This window comes from Siphateles boraxobius, unplaced genomic scaffold, assembly GCF_051911475.1.
Source record: "Siphateles boraxobius isolate OS27281-9 unplaced genomic scaffold, OSU_SipBor_1 19, whole genome shotgun sequence".
NCBI lineage: Eukaryota > Metazoa > Chordata > Actinopteri > Cypriniformes > Leuciscidae > Siphateles > Siphateles boraxobius.
In genome coordinates, this window is record NW_027508799.1 from 1,367,988 (window position 1) to 1,377,500 (window position 9,513).

The window sequence follows — 9,513 nt, forward strand, 5'->3', positions numbered from 1 at the left end:
CGTTTCTCTCCTGTGGCTTACTTTTGACCAATCGCGTTTCTGTCCTGTGGCTTACTTTTGACCAATCGCGTTTCTCTCCTGTGGCTTACTTTTGACCAATCGCGTTTCTCTCCCATGGCTTACTTTTGACCAATCGTGTTTCTCTTCTGTGACGTACTTTTGACCAATCAGCGGCTCCTATTATTGTCATCTTTGCAACAGGTAAGGCTATTCTTCATTACTGTATAATCGTTTAATATTTATTCATATACATTGTGTATTTTTGGAAAATTAGACATGCCAATATAGCTAGCTAGCGTGTATATTACAGGTTTACTTCAGTACCTGTGAACCTGTAACTTTTCCCATGATAAAATACAGAAAAGAAAACATGTAGCTACTGTTAGGTTAATTAGCCGGCCGCTAATTAAGCTATATCCTCCTGAGACCAAAAAAAGTTTAGTTAATAATTTAGTATTTTGTGTGTCATTACATTGTTTAGAGCATAAGAAAGTTTTTTGCAAAAACGTTTTTTTTTTTTTTATAATGTTCATATAGGTTATACTATGTCTTCTGTATAGGACACTACTAGGACTCATTTTTTATTATTATTTTATTTAAAAAGACGTGATCTAAAAAAAAAACATTGTTTTTGCCTATTCATGTCTTTAAATAAAATAATAATAAAAAATGAGTCCTAGTGTCCTCTACAGAAGACATAGTATAACCTATATGAACATTATAAAAAAAAAAAAACCTTTTTGCAAAAAACTTTCTTATGCTCTAAACAATGTAATGACACACATAATACTAAATTAACTACACTTTTTTTGGTCTCAGGAGGATATAGCTTAATTATATCAGTGTTTTATATCCTGAAATTGTTTAGGTTTCAGGATTTTATATACCAAACTTTGTATGAAGATGATTCCCAACTATGTTATAAAAGATAACAGAATGATTTGATATAGACTTCCATTTTGCTTTATGCAATATGTGTGTAAAATGGCCATAAGCGGGTTTTCCCATTTTATACAATGTATCTATGTATCTAATTTGCATATTAATGTATTCTTGGGACAACATGTAATGAAAAAAGAAGTGTAATAATGGGAGTTAGTAGTAATTGCCAAGATTTTCATAATAATATCTAATATTTCATATAATTTCTTTCCATATTGTCACCCAAAATGCCTGAAAAACATGATTTAAGTCCTGCTGTGTAGTTTGCTAAATTATTGTATCACACTTAACATACAGGTATCTTTTAGATTGACACAGGTAATAGTCTCTTTCTGATTTTCATTTCAGAAAATGTACGCATACCCCGTTTTTCGTCGCCAGTCAGCAACATCAAACCGTCTCCTCATGGCGCCATCGGCGGAGGCGAAGCAACTTCAAAATGTGGTGTCTGGAAGGGCCAAATCGAAGGAGGAGGTGCTGGCAGAGGCAAGTACTTTTGTCTGCACAAACGGTGGAGATCCCAGTGACCAGTTTTTAGTACTGGCTCACTGCAAACTTCAGTTTGGGATGTACCAGGGTCAGAGATTTAGATGGCTCCTGGAAAACTCTCTGGGGTACGCAGTGTATTTGGTGCTCAGCATTTCCAGTGAGAAAGCGCAGACAACCCCCCTGTCAGAAAATAAACAACTGTTCCTACAGTACACTTCTCATATTAGAGAGATGGCAGAAGAAGTAGAGAAGTATAAGAGGAAGCAGGAAATGCAAGCAGAAGCCCGGGCAACTGGAGACCAGGGCTGCTTGATGGTGGAGTTTGGTGACTTTCAGGGCCGGTCCATGAAGGATGTTTATGAAGACCAGAGCAATGAGGCCGAATCCCTCATCAGGTACTTGGTTAAGGCAGATGCCAGGCCCAACACTAACATGGCCATTTTCAAGGCGTATGTCCTGAAAAGACGGGCTTCTGATATGGGCACCAGTGTACATCAGCCTGCACGTCCACCTGCAGCCTCCAGTACCTCTGCACTTCCACCTGCAACCTCTAGTGCCTCTGCACGTCCACCTACAGCCATCCAAACTGGTTTACAGCAGACCGCCACTGTGAAAGCACTGTTGGCGCATGGCAAACATTTGTCACCTTCACAGCTGGCAAAAAAACTAATGTCACCAGTTAAACCCTGTGAGTAGGAGTGTAAATATAGAATTTTCCCTACAGCAGTTCTACATGTATTCATTTATCGTCATGGCAAACTTGTCCACTTGTTGTTTCCAGATCCATTACTGCAGTCCACTTTACCTCCTCCGGCAGCAGAACCCCCAGCCAAACATTTGGTCCCAAAGCAGCTTTTCGCTACTGGTAAGTAAGCAACATCTTACATATGTTTGTCTCCATGTATTGATCACAGTAATAGTTTTAACATTTGTGCTCCAGGCACTTCCATTCCCACTGCTGAAGATGATGATGAGGAGCTGGTATTTGCTGCATCACAATGTGAAGCACAGCTAAATACAGGTGTGGCATATGACACAAATGCAAATATTATAAGAATGTTTTGTGGAAACCCACTGAGAATCATTATTTTTGAAAATAAATAAACATTTTAAAATATTTTTTGTTTACAATACAGAATTATGTGACATCATGCCTCAAGCGGGAGGCATTCTTTGAGTGCACTTCTTCCAAACCTTAAGGATGTCCAAAGGTGTCAGTGTATATATTTGCGTTTCCGAACTTACCTGTTGCTAAACAATCACTGGATAACTTTTTCACACCGCTTGCTCTTCTCACTCACTCAACCTGAGCAGACAGGATGGTGGAGATTCATTGTTCTAATAATTAGAGGAACAGTTTTTCCTTATTGTGTCTGTGTGCATGCTTCATGTCTGTGGGCATCATACTTTTTTTTACTGAATTCATCACGACTCATTTTCCTTCTTTCATTCCATCTAATCCTCATTCTCAAAGAGCTATATTGATCCCATATTCCTTACATCAATAAAGTGTACACTGTGTTCTTTGCTTCTTGACACTAATACCATTTTCTTCACTGTTATTCCTAAATATAATCATAATTATTATTAATACTTGTTTAAAATTACTGCTTCGCCGGCTGTTTGTGGACTGCATTTATGGCATATTACTATCAAATAACAGTCATCCTTATATTGTTTATGTTACTGTTCACTCAGAGGCCTGTGCCGGTCCGTCTCCATCAGCGGAAACAGCACAGACACCAGCTCTTCCTCATCATCAGCCACCAGCTGAGCTTCCTAGTCACTGGAGAGATCATCTTCCACCTTTCCAGCATGAGTGGATCCGGAACACACTGTTTAAGGCCAACATGCGAACCGAAAAGCCAGAAATAGTGTCCCAGCTGAAGCTTTGGTGGTATCCTCCTCAGCCCCCTTTAATAAACACCCAGCCACCCGCCTCACCTGACCTCTTCTTCTGTCGGCCCATTTTCTTATGGATGCCGCTAAAGATGTGGTTGTTTCCTCTTGTCTGCGTTCGCCCAGACTGTGGTAAGCACAGACTTACAGCGGCAGGACTTTACCGTACCGTGCGCAAGGTCTTGGACATTGATGGGTGGTATGACCTTGCCACTGAGTATCTGGAGTGCAAACGCTGCAAAAAGAAGTATCCAGCTTGGAATGAGGACATCTTAGGACAGCTGGATATGGGCCACCGCAGTCAGTTTCCAGCTTTGCTGACATACAGGTAATTCATAATGACAATCATTCATTATCAGGCGCTTTTATTTGTGTTATTTTTTCCAACCAAAGCATTTGCATGATTATACTGTTGTTTCTTTAGATACTCATGTGACAACCGGGTGGTGAGGATGATGAGGGAGAGGACACTGGGCAACAGTGTGACTCAGCTCTACAAGAAGCTGATGGAACAACACAGTGAGGCATGGACACAGCGTGTCCTGCAGTACCTGACTGCCTGTGAACCATTCACAAGGTCCTCCCTTGTGCAGCCTCCTGTGTTTGCTGAGCCTCCCCTTTTACCTGCGCTTCCTAAACCTAAGTGGAACTAGGGGGCGCGGCACGGCTGCTGACCCTGTGCTTCTCCGTTCGTTTGTTTGTTGTTTGTGAATTTTTGGCGTTAATCGTGTTGTAAACTTTTGTTTTGTTCACGTCCTTGAGTTAAGCAACATGGAAATGGATTACTTGCGCGCAGTGGTGATCTTTTTTATCCTATATGCTGTCGTTAGAGAGAACTTTGCCCTAGCCGGGAACAATGAAGGAAGTGAACGAACGTCGCCACTGATTACATACTCGAGGGAATTTCTTCTTGCCCTAAGGAATAAAGCTGTGTCTGTGGACTTAAATCACGTATCATCAACCCCTCATGGAAAAGCCCAAGGTAGGAAAACGAAAAAAAGAGGCTCGAGGGGGGGCGTTCGTAACAGGTTGAGAAGGCGAGGAAACAGACACCCGCTTCCCATCATAACTCTGTCAAACGTCAGATCATTAAATAATAAACTGGATGAGATCACAACACGTCTCCGATTTGATGAGGATTTTCGGAGGAGTAATTTGCTCTGCTTCACAGAGACATGGCTTCACGAGGACAGCACTTGCATTGATATGGAGGGATTTACAGTTATAAGAGCAGATCGTGATAAGGTGTCATCTCAAAAATCCATCGGGGGAGGACTCTGTATGTTTATTGACAGCGCTTGGGCTTCACAATTCAAAGTACTCAAGAGAGTGTGCACTAGAGACTATGAGCTGCTGTCTGTATCTATCAGGCCGTTTTACCTTCCGCGGGAGTTTGGGCAAATCACCATTATTCTTGTTTATGTCCCAGGGCCTAATAACAAAGAAGCTGCGGAAATAATAACCGACAGCTTCAATGCTGCTCTCTCCCGATCAGCAGATCAGCCGGTGTTTATTTTGGGGGATTTCAACACATGTCAGCTGTCACCTCATCTACCCACTCTGCAGCAGTATGTCACCACGCCCACTCGCTCCACTCGCATACTGGATCAGTGCTTCGGTAACATCCCAGACGCATATAAGGCAGTGAGTCGCCCTCCTCTTGGTAAGTCCGATCACAATGTCATTCATCTCCTTCCAACATACAGACAGAAAGTCAGGCGTGAAAAACCACTCCTGAAAACTGTACGTCAATGGACTGAGGATGGGGAGGAGGAGCTAAGAGATTGTTTTGACTCTACAGATTGGCGCATGTTTTTTGACGCATGCTCTGATCATCACGAATTGACAGACACAATCACATGCTATATCAAGTTCTGTGAAGAAACTGTTATCACTTCCAAGATAGTTCAAGTGTTTAGTAATAACAAGCCATGGCTCTCAAAGGATCTTAAAATGTGTCTGAATGAGAAAAGGGCTGCATTTTTGAGAGGAGAAGCTGACTTAGTAAAGGAGAAAGAGAAGGATTTCAAGCGTAAAGCTTTTACAGCAAAAATAGATTTTAAGAATAAGGTTGAGCAAAGATTTTGTACAGGCAATGCAAAACAAGCATGGGAGGGATTAAATACAATAATGGGTAGGGAAAGAAAAAAACAAAGTGTAAACGTGGCAGATTGTGGCACATTTGTTAATGATTAAACATTTTCTATGGAAGATACGATGTGAGAGACCCAAAAATAGGGTGCAATATTACCTGTGATCAGATTGGTAGTTATGAACATATACAGCTTTCTGAAGAAGAAGTAGCCATGTGTCTCTCTAAAATCAGACCAAACAAAGCCCCTGGGCCTGATGGCCTCCAAGGAAGGGTGCTAAAGGTATGCTCTCAACAGCTTAAAGTGGTTCTTACTCAGCTGTTCCAAATTTTGCTGAATTGTGGTGTTTTTCCAAACGTATGGAAGAAGTCCACAATAATACCTGTGCCTAAGGTCTCTAGGGCTACAGACCTTGGAGACTTTAGACCGGTGGCACTCACTCCACTCTTAGCCAAGTGTATGGAGAGAGTGGTCAGCACCCATCTTATGGCTTCTGTTGGGAATCAACTTGACCCCCTTCAATTTGCCTATAGGTCACACAGGGGCACAGAGGACGCAACTCTTACTCTTGTAAATCAAATAGCTAAACATCTGCAACAACCAAAATCACTTGCTCGGGTTCTTTTTATTGATTTTACATCTGCTTTTAATACTATGCAAATTGATATTCTTTTAGAACAACTTCATAGGATGAATGTGAATGGTGGGCTCATTCACTGGATTAGAAGTTTATTAACTGACTGCCCTCAGAGAGTCTTAATGAATGGGGTCTACTCAGATGAGCTTGTCATAAATACTGGAGCACCACAAGGCTGCGTGTTGTCACCTCTGTTGTTTTCAATCTATATAAATGACATGACTGTGCACAGCACCAATGTTAGTTTACTTAAGTATGCTGATGACATGGCCTTGGTAGGACTTCTCACAGAAAATAATGCAGCACATGAGGAAACTTATTTTAGCCAAGTCACTTTACTGCAGGACTGGTGTCAGACTGTTAAACTGGAAATTAATGTGACTAAAACAAAAGAACTTATAATACGAACGAAACCAAGAGGGGCCAGTAACATCACCCCTGTTGTACTTAACAGCCGGCCTGTGGAAGTAGTGGAAAATTTTAAGTACTTGGGTACAATCATTGATTGCACTTTAAGTTTTAATGTTAACTCAGAGAGTATTTTTAAGAGAGCTAACCAGCGATTGTTTTTAATTAGAAAGCTGAGGAGCTTCAAGGTCAGTCAACACATTCTTGAGATGGCATATAGGGGTCTGGTAGAAAGCATTTTACAGTTCAATATAACAGCTTGGTATTGCAATCTGAATGTGAAAGACAAAAACAAGCTTTCCAAAATTGTTAATATTGCAGGGAAGGTGATTGGCAAGTCACAAAGGCAGCTTGGGGATGTGTATGATAGGGCGGTACTCAGGAAGGCCAGACAGATATCAGCAGACACCCTACACCCACTCAACTCAGAGTTTGAGTTGCTCCTATCTGGCCGTAGATTCAGGGTCCCAAGGGCGAGCCGGAACATTTATAAGAGATCCTTTATTCCCCATGCCATACAGGAACTTAATTTAAACTGAAAGCGTCTTTGTGTTTTATATAACTTCTAATCGGCTGCGCTGCTTTCCATTTTCTGTTGTTGTATGTTGACGGTGGTAGTGTCATACTTTTAAACTGTGTGTATTTTGTCATTTTAACTGTTGTGTCACTGATGCATATATGTTTGGAGAAGTCAAAGACAAATTTCCACCAAGGTGGACAATAAAGTCTAATAATAATAATAATAATAATAAGTGGCTGTTAGCTGTGTACGCCAGGGATGTTCTGGGGCGACTGGACGAGGTCAAGGCCAAAATAACATCTGTATTTGGCTCTGTTCTCAAGATGGACTCCACAAAAAAGGTATCACAGCCCTGTTTATATCCAGAAATTGTCCAGATATGGATATGTGTGTGTGTGTGTACATAATGCACAGTTATGAGTTTTTATTTTGTTTTGTTTTTAAAAATCTTTTTTTTCTTCAATAGGTCACAAAAAAACTTGCCGGTGCTGCTTCAGGAACAGCTGCCTGGTGCACAAATGTTGGTAACGAACACGGCCAAGTCCTTGTCTCTGTCCTAACAGCCGCCGAGGGACATGCACTGGACCCCATGGCAGCTGGCCTAATGAAACGCTACCGAGAGGCAGGAGAGGCATCCCCAAAGGTGATGTACGTGGACAGAGATTGCAGCAGTCAGCACGGCCAGTCTCAGGTGAAGGCCATGTTTTCGGAGTGGGATGAGCTTGAAGTGCGCCTGGACATCTGGCATTTCATGCGGCGATTTGCTGCAGGTGTCACGACAGAGGCTCATCCGCTCTATGGGATCTTCATGGCACGTCTATCCATGTCCATATTCCAGTGGGATTCAGAGGATGTGGCTGCTCTTCGCCGTGCAAAGGAGGGTGAGCTGGCAGCAAAGAAGACTGGCTACATCTCAGAAAAGGCGGTCAGTGCTCGCATTAACCGGAGGGAGTTGGCACTGCACTGCCGGAGGAGGACCAGGGGGGAGGAGGAGACCACCATATTAATTGGGTCACTGATTGATCAGTTTGACAGTGCGGACGGGAAGGATACTCTGGGAGTTCCACTTCTGAACCATGAACGGATCCAGCAGATATGGAAAGAACAGCGGAAGCATGTACAGTGTATCCAAGACCCAGAGCACTTTCCGCTCTACATAAAGAAGGGGACACTGAAGAAAGGCGGTGTGGAGCTGTGCTGCTACAGGTGTGCTCGAGGCTCTACCTCCTTGGAGTCATTCCGCCTCCACCTGAACCGTTTTATTCCAGGTATTACATACATATGGATTAGTAATTTTTCTGTAAAAAAATATAAGCACTGTAACTGCTTCCATTACGTTAAATTAATGTCACATTAATAAATGTCACACTTTTACAGTTCTTTTCTGATGTCATAAAAGCATTGACAAAGCTGTCTTGCCTCACAAATCACTAATAACTCTGGTTATAATGACAATAATTTTTTTATGTAATTACATAACTCTATTACATGTAACCAGCTACTTCATAGCACCTCATGTGTAGTAAATATATTGTACATATGTGACATATAAAACCCTTTTTTTTTTTTTTTTTTTACTTTTAGGAACCAGTGCCAGTGATGCGCATTTTCAAGCTTATCTCCTTGAGGGCTTGATGCGTTGGAATGATGACCGGATGGAAGATGCCATAAAAGGAGCGTCCTCCATCCGGTCATATGGCAGTCCCATGAGAGAGGTTGTGGACCAGCTTAGCAAGACAGTCTTTGGGAAGCCCTGGGATGAGCGCTATCGCCCTCCTGGAGCATATACAGGCAAGACATTCATTAATTTGTTATTTTGTAATACTCTACTAAGTATCAATTTAGCCTTAAATGTACTAGACAAAATATTAAGACATAGTTTTTCCCCTTTTATTCTCGTAGGTGAATTGCTAGGAATAGAGTACCTTTACAGCCAGACTGGCAAAACACTGACTCCAGTGCTCCAGAACCCAGAGGATGAAGACAGGCTGGTGGAGGAAATTGATGACCAAGACCTGCAAGATGAGGGGTTTGAGGAAGAGATCACGGAGGACATCACAGTTCCAGTGCTGTACGAGAATGACCCCTGCCATGATCTCGCAAACAGCCCCTCATCTTTGCCTCAGCCTCAGTCCCCAGCATCACTGGCTGATGTATCAATGGCTGACGTGTCACTGGCTGAGCCATCCACATCAACTAGAGAAGGACACCATCTTGCCCCTGCCCCTTCAGTGTTGTCACAGCCATCTGACACTGGAAGCAGTTTCTCCGACGAGGCTCAGGTAAAACACTTTAAGGGCTTTATTTAATTTCAATCTCGTTTTATTCCACATATATTAACATTAATCTGAATTTACTAGGGAGCAGTCATTGGGCCCGATGGCATTGCTGGGTGGGACAAGGTCCAGGATATGGCAGGTTACCTGGTTGTTCTTCGTGAGGCTCCTTACCTCACTGACCTGCAGGTGACAGAGGCCATTCAGCTGTGGACAGCTCTCCATGACATAGACAAACAGCGGGTCAAC